Source organism: Peromyscus eremicus, chromosome X (genome assembly GCF_949786415.1).
Source record: "Peromyscus eremicus chromosome X, PerEre_H2_v1, whole genome shotgun sequence".
NCBI lineage: Eukaryota > Metazoa > Chordata > Mammalia > Rodentia > Cricetidae > Peromyscus > Peromyscus eremicus.
In genome coordinates, this window is record NC_081439.1 from 130,938,851 (window position 1) to 130,949,030 (window position 10,180).

Consider the following 10,180-nt stretch of genomic DNA (forward strand, 5'->3'; position numbering starts at 1 on the left):
TTTTGTAATTAAAAGAGTACCACAGAAACATGTTTATCAAGTCCATGCCTCTCAATTCACTACCAGATACCAACAAAAGCCTGTCAGAGGCATCATGGATTCCCCTTAGAGATTTCTGAAATTTCCAGTTTATAAGCAAGCCCTTCATCTACAGTCAGTTTAAAACACCAGGCAATATTCTTCCTTTGTCATTTACACCCTTTGCTTCATTTCTGCTATGTCAAAGCAACTCCTCACTGTTGCCCCCACCAATATATTCCAATACTGCAGTTATGTGGATTCATCCAAGGTGTTTTTGTTTGGAAGCACTCCCAAACTGCTGGCACAAAGGGAAGCCAGACAAATCTTGGTTAGATGAAAACTATGAATCAAGTATGCCAATAATATATAAAAAGACATTAAACAAAATATTTTAAAACATCATAAAGGGAGAAAATACTTTATGATAAATGGGATGGGACATTTGGACAATATACAAGTAGAACTAGAAATGAACAAGTCATTGTGATATAAATTCAAGGGATAGAATGTAAATCAGATTATATAGTTGAAAATAAAATCAGTAAAATGGAAGGTAAATGCACAAAAATTTCTCAGAATAGACGATGGAATGGGAAACTATCTTAAGCAATATAAACTATATAAAAAACATATCCAACATCTATGGAATAGGATTTCAAGTAGAGAGAATAGAATGTAGAAAGAGCTACATTTAAAAATATAACAGAATTATCTGGAATAAACTAAAGACATGAATATCAGATTAATAAATACAGACTGATACAAGTATGAAATATAAAGAAAGAAATCTCCAATCTATATGTATCAGAGGGGAGACAAAGAATGCCCATTTGCTTGGTCCTACTGCAACCAGGGTCTGTATTGATGTCCATGGTTCCTGTTGTCATAGAGGGCCATGCTGATTCCCAGGTCTAGGCCATCGCCTGGGGCCATGCTGGTGTCTGCGGGCCATACTGCTACTGGGGCCATGCCGATCTCAGTGGCCTGCACTGCCTCCTAGGGCCATAATGATATCCTGACCTGCTGTTGCCAAGGACAATGTCTGGATAAGTGGTCCTACCACAGCCAAGGTCTGTGTTGAAGTCCATAGCCCATGTTGCCATCAAGGCCCACATGGAGGCCCAGGGTCTGGGCTGCAACCTGCAGCCTTGTTGGAGTCTGGGGGCTATGCTGCAGCCAGGCCATACAGATCTGGGTGGCCTGTGCTGCCACCCAGGGTCATGGTGTCATCTGGGCCCAGGCTGCTGCCAAGGGTCATAATTGGGTCAGTGGCCCTATAGTAACCAGAATCTGGGTTGACATCCAAGACTCCTGTTGCCACTGAGGACCATGTGGATCCCCAGGGTCAGGTCTGCCCTCTCACCTGAGGCAGGTGGCCCCAGTGGCCCAAAATGACCAGCTCAGCTACCATCCAGGCCCACAGCCCAGCCTTGGGTTGGCCCACCCTAACATCTAGGACTTGCTGGAGCTCAGGAAGGGACTGGTCCTGTGGAACAATACCCAATGGATTTCCATGACTCAGGGCAGTCACATGATATCCCAGAGGAGTTCCAGTGAGGATCCAGTGATGATGGCATAGCAGAAACCAGAGGCCTTGAACCAGACCAGTGACTCATTGCAATGAACATTTGCTAGTAAAGCTGATTGGACAAAAGGGTATACTATGCAACACACCGCTCCCAATGCCACCAGGACAAATGAAGATGTATGAGAGAGGTGGGACCAAAGAGGGGTTTGGGGGGGGGGGTTGTTACTGTTTTATTTTGTTGTTTTTGTTAGTTTGCTTGCTTGCTTTTGTTTTGTTTTGATTTTTTTAAATTTTCTTTTGGGGGGCACTGCACGGGTGGGGGGACTGGGGGCAAGCAGATATGGGGGGACTGGGAGGTGAGCAGAATTAAGGTGCATAAAGTGAAATTCCCAAAGAATCAATAAAGAAATTATGTTAAAAAAGAAGAATGTCCAAGTGTAAAAAAAAATTACTTGAAAGTACCCAGAAAGGCAGATTGCTAATGAAGGAAAATTATTAGATTGATATTGGACTCCTTAACATTAACTACAAAAGCAGAAAGTTATGGGGAAACATCTTCAATATGCAAGGAGAAAATAACTGTGAATCTAAAACTACACATTGACTATCATTAAAAAATGATTGTGAATAGATATTTTCAACAGGTTTAACACTGATAGACTGATATGGGAATTTCTCTTATGTGTGGGGTGATGTAAACAATACCCAGTCACTCTTTATAATGTCTCAACAACAAACCAAAGTACAATTACACCAAGCTTCACCCTAGGGAACTAATTGGGCTTACTTACAAAGCATGAGTGACCACTTGCTTAAAGGAGCATGGGCACCCTCAACACTGACGTACTGTAAAGTTTTGCCTAGAATGAATGATGGATTCCCCCTAGTCACATGGATAAAATCTCGTCAGTTAACCTTTTTAAGCCTATATACTATAGCACCTCCCAAGACTCCGAGTCCACGTGCAATTAGGACAGAATTGTATACAAGTGGCTGGGAAGAGTGACTGGACTCTGAAGTGAGGGCCTAATGACTCTTCCTACACCCTCCTTCTCTGAATGGGCTTGGTGAAGATGTCTCTTGCAAGCAGGTACAGCTGATCTGATGAAGGTGGCAGCTGTTTGGCTCAGAGGATGGTACTCTATAACAGAAATCATTGTTTGATGGATGTGTAAAATTGTATGGCAGAAAGATTATTCTTAGAATACTAACATACAAGTGCAATGATAAACAAAGGAGATGGTAAAATAAAGGTGAATCTAGACAAGCATTGACTATATAGAGTGGCTAATAATGGAGAGGATCATAACAATAATGAAGAAACTCTCAATTCATGGAGAAAAGAAATGAGATACAATAACTGCAAAACAATGGCGAAGTTTTCTAAGATCCTTGTGCAGTTTAAAAGGAGAGTAGAGAGAGCCATTTTACTCTGGGGGAGCTAATTATGAATGCTGAATACTTAAAGAGCAAACCTGAACTCAGCAAACTAGAAAATATGAAAATCTGTTTTAAGTGCACAGGTTTTACATTGGTTGTTCAATACAATTTACTTGAATGAACAAATAAATGAGTAAAACAATCATAGTGGCCTCTTCCTACAATCTCTTTGCTGCCAAACATGGACTTATTTTTATTCCTGTTCTACTAGAGATTCTGGAAATGTGTTTGCATCTTTGTTGGTACTAGTAGTGAACTCAGTTGAAAGTGGGGCTTCTGCGCCGGGCGGTGGTGGCGCACGCCTTTAATCCCAGCACTCGGGAGGCAGAGCCAGGTGGATCTTTGTGAGTTCGAGGCCAACCTGGTCTACCAAGTGAGATCCAGGAAAGGCGCAAAGCTACACAGAGAAACCCTGTCTCAAAAAACCAAAAAAAAAAAAAAAAAAAAAAAAAAAAAAAAAAAAAAAAAAAAAAAAAAAGAAAGTGGGGCTTCTGGCAACAGAGCCTGAGAAAATGCTTTGCCTTTCTGCTGTTGTGCATCTGTGGCCTGTAAAGATTGCCCAACCCAGCAGCTAAGAGTTTTAGGCTCCATCCCCAGAGAGTCTATTGTAGATTGTGGAGCAATACATGTCCTCTGGCTGTGCTTTCCTTGCTTCTTCTTCTTTTTTTTTTAAGACAGGGTTTCTTTGTGTAGCTTTGGAGCCTGTCCTGGAACTCACTCTGTAGACCAGGCTGGCCTTGAACTCACAGAGATCTGCCTGCCTCTGCCTCCAGATTAAAGGTGTGCGCCACCACTGCCCGGCTTCCTTGGTTCATGGTATACCCTGTGACACTCCATTGAAGAAAACAAATTTTCCCTTTCCTAGAAGATATCAATTCCAAACAGTTTCTTAGTTAGGTATGAGACCTTCTGCCCACTTTTCCCCACCTCTCAGTGCTGGGACCCTCTCCCAGTGTTGGGTGCTGTCTGCCTTGAACCTCTGCATGTTTTGTGCCCAGATGATACTGTTTTCTTGGAGTCATCCATCCTCTCTGGCTCTTAAATCTTTCTGTCTCCTTTTCCACATTGATCCTTGAGACTTGAGTGGAGGATTTTGATGAAGACATTCCATTAAGGACTGAGTGCTTCAGTATCTCACTCTCTACATGTTGTCCAGCTGTGGATCTCACTATTTGTTTCCATCTGTGGTGGTATTGTATTCCCCAAAATATTGTGCATGCTAATAAACTTATCTGGGGTCAGAGAAGAGAACAGCCACAATATTAAACATAAAGAAAGGATAAGCAGTGGTAGCACACGCCTTTAATGCTAGCATGCCAGAGGCAGAAATCCCTCTGGATCTCTGTGAGTTCAAGGCCACATTGGATACAGCCAGGCATGGTGACACATGCCTTTAATCCCAGAAAGCGAGCCTTTAATCCCAGGGAGTGATGGTAGAAGGCAGAAAGATATACAAGGCATGAGGACCAGGAACAAGAAGCATTTTGCCCTGGTTAAGCATTCAGGCTTTTGAGCAGCAGTTCAGCTGAGACTCATTCTGGATGAGGACTCAGAGGCTTCCAGTCTGAGGAAACAGGATCACCTGAGGAACTGGCAAGGTGAGGTGGCTGTGGCTTGTTCTGCTTCTCTGATCTTCCAGCATTCACTCCAATACCTGGCTTCAGGTTTGTTTTTATTAATAAAAACTTTTAAGATTCATGCTACACATCTACTGCAAGAAGAGGCTTCTCTGATGAGGACTGAGTGATGCAATGATCTATGGGTATAGCAGTATGTCATTAGGAATCATTTTATTGTTTTGTTCCTTTAGCACAATAATAGTATTTTGTTTTCCCTTAAGCCTGTGACCTATCTAGTCTCAGATTCTTGAATGCTTTAGCAGTGTCAGGTATGAGTTAACATCTCACAGACTGGGCCTTAAATCTAAAGTTGTTGGCTACTCCCATCTCCCATAACAATGCATTTCCAAGCCAAAAGACTTCTTGCTTCTTTGCCTCTTAATCTTTAATTATGGTAAAATAAAAATAACTTAAAATTTATCATCTGAATTACTCTTTAGTATGTTGTTTCACTTAGAGGAATGTCTTCATTCATGTTGTAATTTTTGTCATACATCACTTTTTATGGTCAAATAATATTTTTTCATCATCAACTATCATCATAATAGTTGAAATCTATTATTTCAACAAAATATTAGCCATCATATTTTGTTCAGACCGTCATCTGCTAATGAACATTTGGTCCATGATTTCCACCTCTTGACTATTGTGAATAATACAGGACAAGGGTGTAAAAAATGTCACTGTGATCTGAATTCAAATCTTTTGAATACATATACATAAATAGGATTGATGAATCTTATGATAATTGTACTCTTCCATGGTGATTTCACCTTTTTAGAACCCCAGCAGCAGTGCACAAGGCTTCCAGCTTCTCTACATTCTCAGCAACACTTTCTATTTTCTATTTTTTGAGTGTTGCCATTCTGATGTATATAAAGTGGAACCTCATAGTGATTTTGATTGGCTGATGGTGTTGAGCATTTTACTGGCTATTGTGTATTTTATTTTTAAATATTTACTTTAAACTTTTTATGGTATTTATGTGTGGGCAGGATGTACACATGTAGATCAGAAGACAACTTATTAGAGTCAGTTCTCTGTAGTGGGTAGCCATTCCAGCTTTGATCTGGAAGTTCCAACCCCCATTGAGGCTTCGGTAACTGTCACGCCTACAAGGCGGGGCCAAGAGAGGACCCTGAAGACCTGAGATCCAGATGCACTGGCTCCCTTGGTTCCTGGACCCTGGACGCCAGAGGTACACCGAGCAGAGTTCTCCAGAGAACATCGCTAGACTGTGCTACACCTTTCCCAGACCCTGTAAACTATCCCTTCACTTGTAAGTTACCCCACAAAATAAACCTCCCTTTTAACTACGTGGAGTGGCCTTAATAATTTCACCAATAGTTCTCTCCTTCCACCATGTGGGCCCAGGAATCTGTCTGGTTGTGAGGCTTGGAGGCAAGTGTCATTACTCACTGAGCAATCTCATCAGCCCCATATATACTTTATTGGCATAAACTTATTGTACATAATTCTGGGTTTCATAAAGATAATTTCAAGAATACCTATACTTTAACCATATTCACTCCCCTTACTCTTCCCTTTCTCTTCTCTCCTTTTCCCCCCTCCCTCTAGTCCCTTTTCTTCTTCCTGTCTTCTTTCTGCTTTCATGTCACAATATGCAATTAAACAGCTTTATGTATCTCTATAACATTAAAGATCAACAAATGAGAAAAAGAATGTAATACATACCTGAGTTTGGCTTATTTCACTCAGTATGATTATCTGCAGCCACATCAATTTTCCTGCAAATAACATAATTCCATTCTTCTTTGTGGCTGAATAAATCTTTATGGTGTATGTTCTTTGGAGAAAAGGCTACTTAAAATCATTTGTCTATTTTAATTTATGTGTATGAGTGTTTTGCCCCCATGTAAGTGCACCACATGCAATGTGGGGTCAGAAGAGGGTATCAGATGCCCTCTTAACATCTGGTATTAACAGATGGTTGTGAGCCTCCATAAGGATGTTGGGAAACAAACTCAGGTCTTCTAAAAGAGCAATGTGTGCTTTAAAGCACATCTCTCTAGCCCCTTGTCTATCTATTATTAACATAAAACATTTTTGTTGTTGTCCAGTTGTAAAAGTTATTTGTGAATAGTGGATAGCAGATATATTATCAGATATATTAACTACAAATATTTTCTCTCATTTCATAAGTTGCCTTTTTACTTTGTTGATTGTTTCCTTTAGTGTGTAGGTGTGTTTTACTTTAAAAATAGCATTATTTATTTATTTGTACTTTGGTCATGTGTATTTTTAATGTCATATTCAAAAAAAAGTTATCATATTCAATGTCATGAAGCTCTTTTCTCCCACTTTTTTCTACATCTTTTATAGTTCAGTACCATAATTTAGGTCTTGGTCTCATTTTGAGTTCATTTTATATACATGGTGTATAGTGAGGTTCCAGCATGGTTCTTTGACTTATGGATATTCAGTTGTTCCCAGCATTATTTGTTTAAATAGCTCAGCTCTTGAAAGAAGTGACAGGAACAGAGTAAAAAGGCCCTCCCTTCTTACTGAGTCATTCTTCTGCTTGCAGATCATGGGCATAAACTGACTCATCTACATGTGATTCTACATTCAAGCCCAGAGTCCACAACCTCCATAAAACTTAAAGAGTCTATAGAATCAAATTTGGGAGAATTTATTTTTGCTTCTACCAACCTCTAACTGAAATTTAGCTTTACAGATAAAGGGTGCAAACAGCCAATCACAAGATAATAATAACTAGGGCTTTGTCACCAAGAGAAATACTTGGTATCCTCTGATCACAGTAGTCATGGCAGCAACTCTCTCCAAATATCCTTTAAACTTGTCAGCACTTCAAAATTACAGTAATTGGATCTGCCACTCTATTTCATCATTTCATGCATTAATAAAGAGTCACATGTGCTTTATGACAAAATTATGCTATAAGACTAACATTTTGGTAGTTGTACTTCAATTAAAAATTGGCTTCCTTTCAAAATGTATGTATTTTATTTTATTCATTCAGAAATGTTGTCTTTTCCCAGACAACAAAGAGAATATCTGGTGCCTTCTCAGAGTGGAAGGGAACATAGATAAGTAGATATAGCACATTCACATTAGGTGATTTCAGGACTGGGACACCCAGGACCATGGGAACCCAACAGACCACATCACTCCAAACTGATCACTCATTGTTTGGAGGTTTCTATGTGATAATGGTAGCACTACTGATTTATAAACCTTACAGTGTGGACTTGGCCCTGCTCACCTGTTTGCCTCACTATGCAGAGTCATAAGATGCAGTAAAACTAGCCCTGCCCCCTTTAGTAGCAGCAGATTAGCTCCCGGCCCCCTCTTCTGCTGACACCAGATATGTTCAGCTATAGGAGAAGAGATGCTACATGAGCTCTCAGTAACTATGGAAATCCAAGGGTTTCCCTAGCAACAGCTCCAAATGGTTCTTGTTGCTAGGGAATACAAGGCTTTCCCAGGCTACCAAAGAACAAACGTGCTGTAACTCTAGGGCATAAATGTGAGCTCAGCTATGAGTCTGAGCCCCTTGCTTCTGATTCTTTAAGAGTAACCCAAGGCCAAGCAAAGTGAAAAGGGAGAGGGATATACACCGGGTGAGGGAATCTTGAGTAGGGACTGAGGAGTGCTGTTGGTGTGAAAACTAATCACAGAAGTCTAGATGTGCCCAACAGATATCTAGAGAAATGGAAGACATTTTTCAGTTTTCCAGCATAGCATTTGACTGTTCAAGAACATTCTCTGGGAAAATTATACAGTATCCATCTACCTGTCCAATTTCAAGAGAGGGGAGATTGCTAGAAGCTAGGCTGCTTTCATGGTTGTGTAGTCTAGGCAGTCACACGTGACCTCTGCACACTTAGTTTTAAGACTCAGCTGTCACCAGCTTGAAGCACTTACAATTTTGTTTTGGTTGTTTTTGTGTCTGTGTTCTTGTGACAAAAATACATGTATTACAAAAACAAGTCATGTGACCCCCCAGCCAGAAGATAGCTGGATCCCTTTACTCATGAATGCCGTTGATCACTGCATGAACAGAGTTAAGGAGCTCACTCAGCATGCAGCTGCATTGTGAGCTCCCAGGCCATTCTTACTCCTTTTTCTCCTGCTCCCACAGCCAAGATCCAGTGTCTGCTTTTATTTATTTTTATTTTTTTCCCTGTGTCTGCTTTTAGAAGTGGAGCTATGATAGGGTGCTTGCTGGATAGAAAGGAAGCTCCTGTCTATATTTCACAAGAGCTTCTTATCAAGATTGTAGGCTAGGACAGATTGGCAGTTATCTATAAATCATATGAGCGTGATATGCTTCTATGCTAGAAGAAATTTGTATAAATTTGTGTTCTCAGCTGTTTTTTGGAGATTCTTAAGGACAAGATTCTTGTCCTATTCTCTATTTTACAGTAAAGTATATTGTTTTATTAAGATTTTGATGATCTCAATAAAATGCTAACCTATGCAAAAAAATAAATACATGTTCATGTGTGTGCATGTCTGTAGAGACCAGAGATAATCACTTCCCATATTTTGAGTCAGCATCTTATTGAACTTGGAGCCCACCAATTATCTATGTTAGCTGGCCAATGAGCTCTGGAGAATCTAACTGTCTCTACTTCCCCCATCCAGTGCTGGAGTTGTAGGTACTAAATGCCATACCTAGATTTTATGTGGGTTCTGAAGACCCAAACTCAGAACCTTATGCTTATGCAGCAAGCACTTTACCCACTGAGCCCAACACCTTAATGGTTTTTTGTTTGTTTGTTTGTTTTTAAAGAAGAAGGATAAGTAACACTAAACACATTTTTAAAAGCCATATGGAAACCTACTACAGTAGGGGCTTCCTAAAAATGGGGGACCTGATATTTTTATTTTGCAGTCAGTCTCACAAATTACTTATAACTCTATTACTCTGCTGTTAAAAACAAGGACACCAGAAAATTTGCAGGCAAATGGAACTAGAAAAAAATCATCCTGAGTGAGGAAACCTGTGGGATGACTCATCCCTAACAGGCTTGTAGGCCATCCGGCCAAAACAAGTAAAAAAGATACTTTCTGCGAGCCAGCCTGGGTCTGCCTGATGGTCTTAGCAATAGCAGCTGAAACATGATCTGGAGATGACCTGGACCAATGAGAGGCAGCCATGTCACACCAGCAGATGCATATTCATCAGATCTCCCCCAGGGTGGGGTGGAGGGTATATAAGGCTTGCCTCTTCCTGAATAAACTGAGCTTGTTGTTTGGACATTCTCCCTAAGTCTGTGTGGTTTGACTCTGCGCCTACTTGGCCCCCTCCCCCAAAGGGAACAACAGCAAAAGACCCTGCTACAGAAACCCAGACTGATAAAGACAAATATGTTATGTACTCACTCAGAAGTGGATATTAGCTGTAAAATAAAAGATAACTATGCTACAATCCATAGACCCAGAGAGACTAGGTAACAAGGGGAGTTCATGGGGCGACACCCAGAACTCCCTAGGAAGGGGAAATAAAAGATTTCATGACTGGACTGAGGGTAGTTGGGGATATGAGTGATCAGGTTGTGGGGAGCTACTGAGGGAGAGAGTG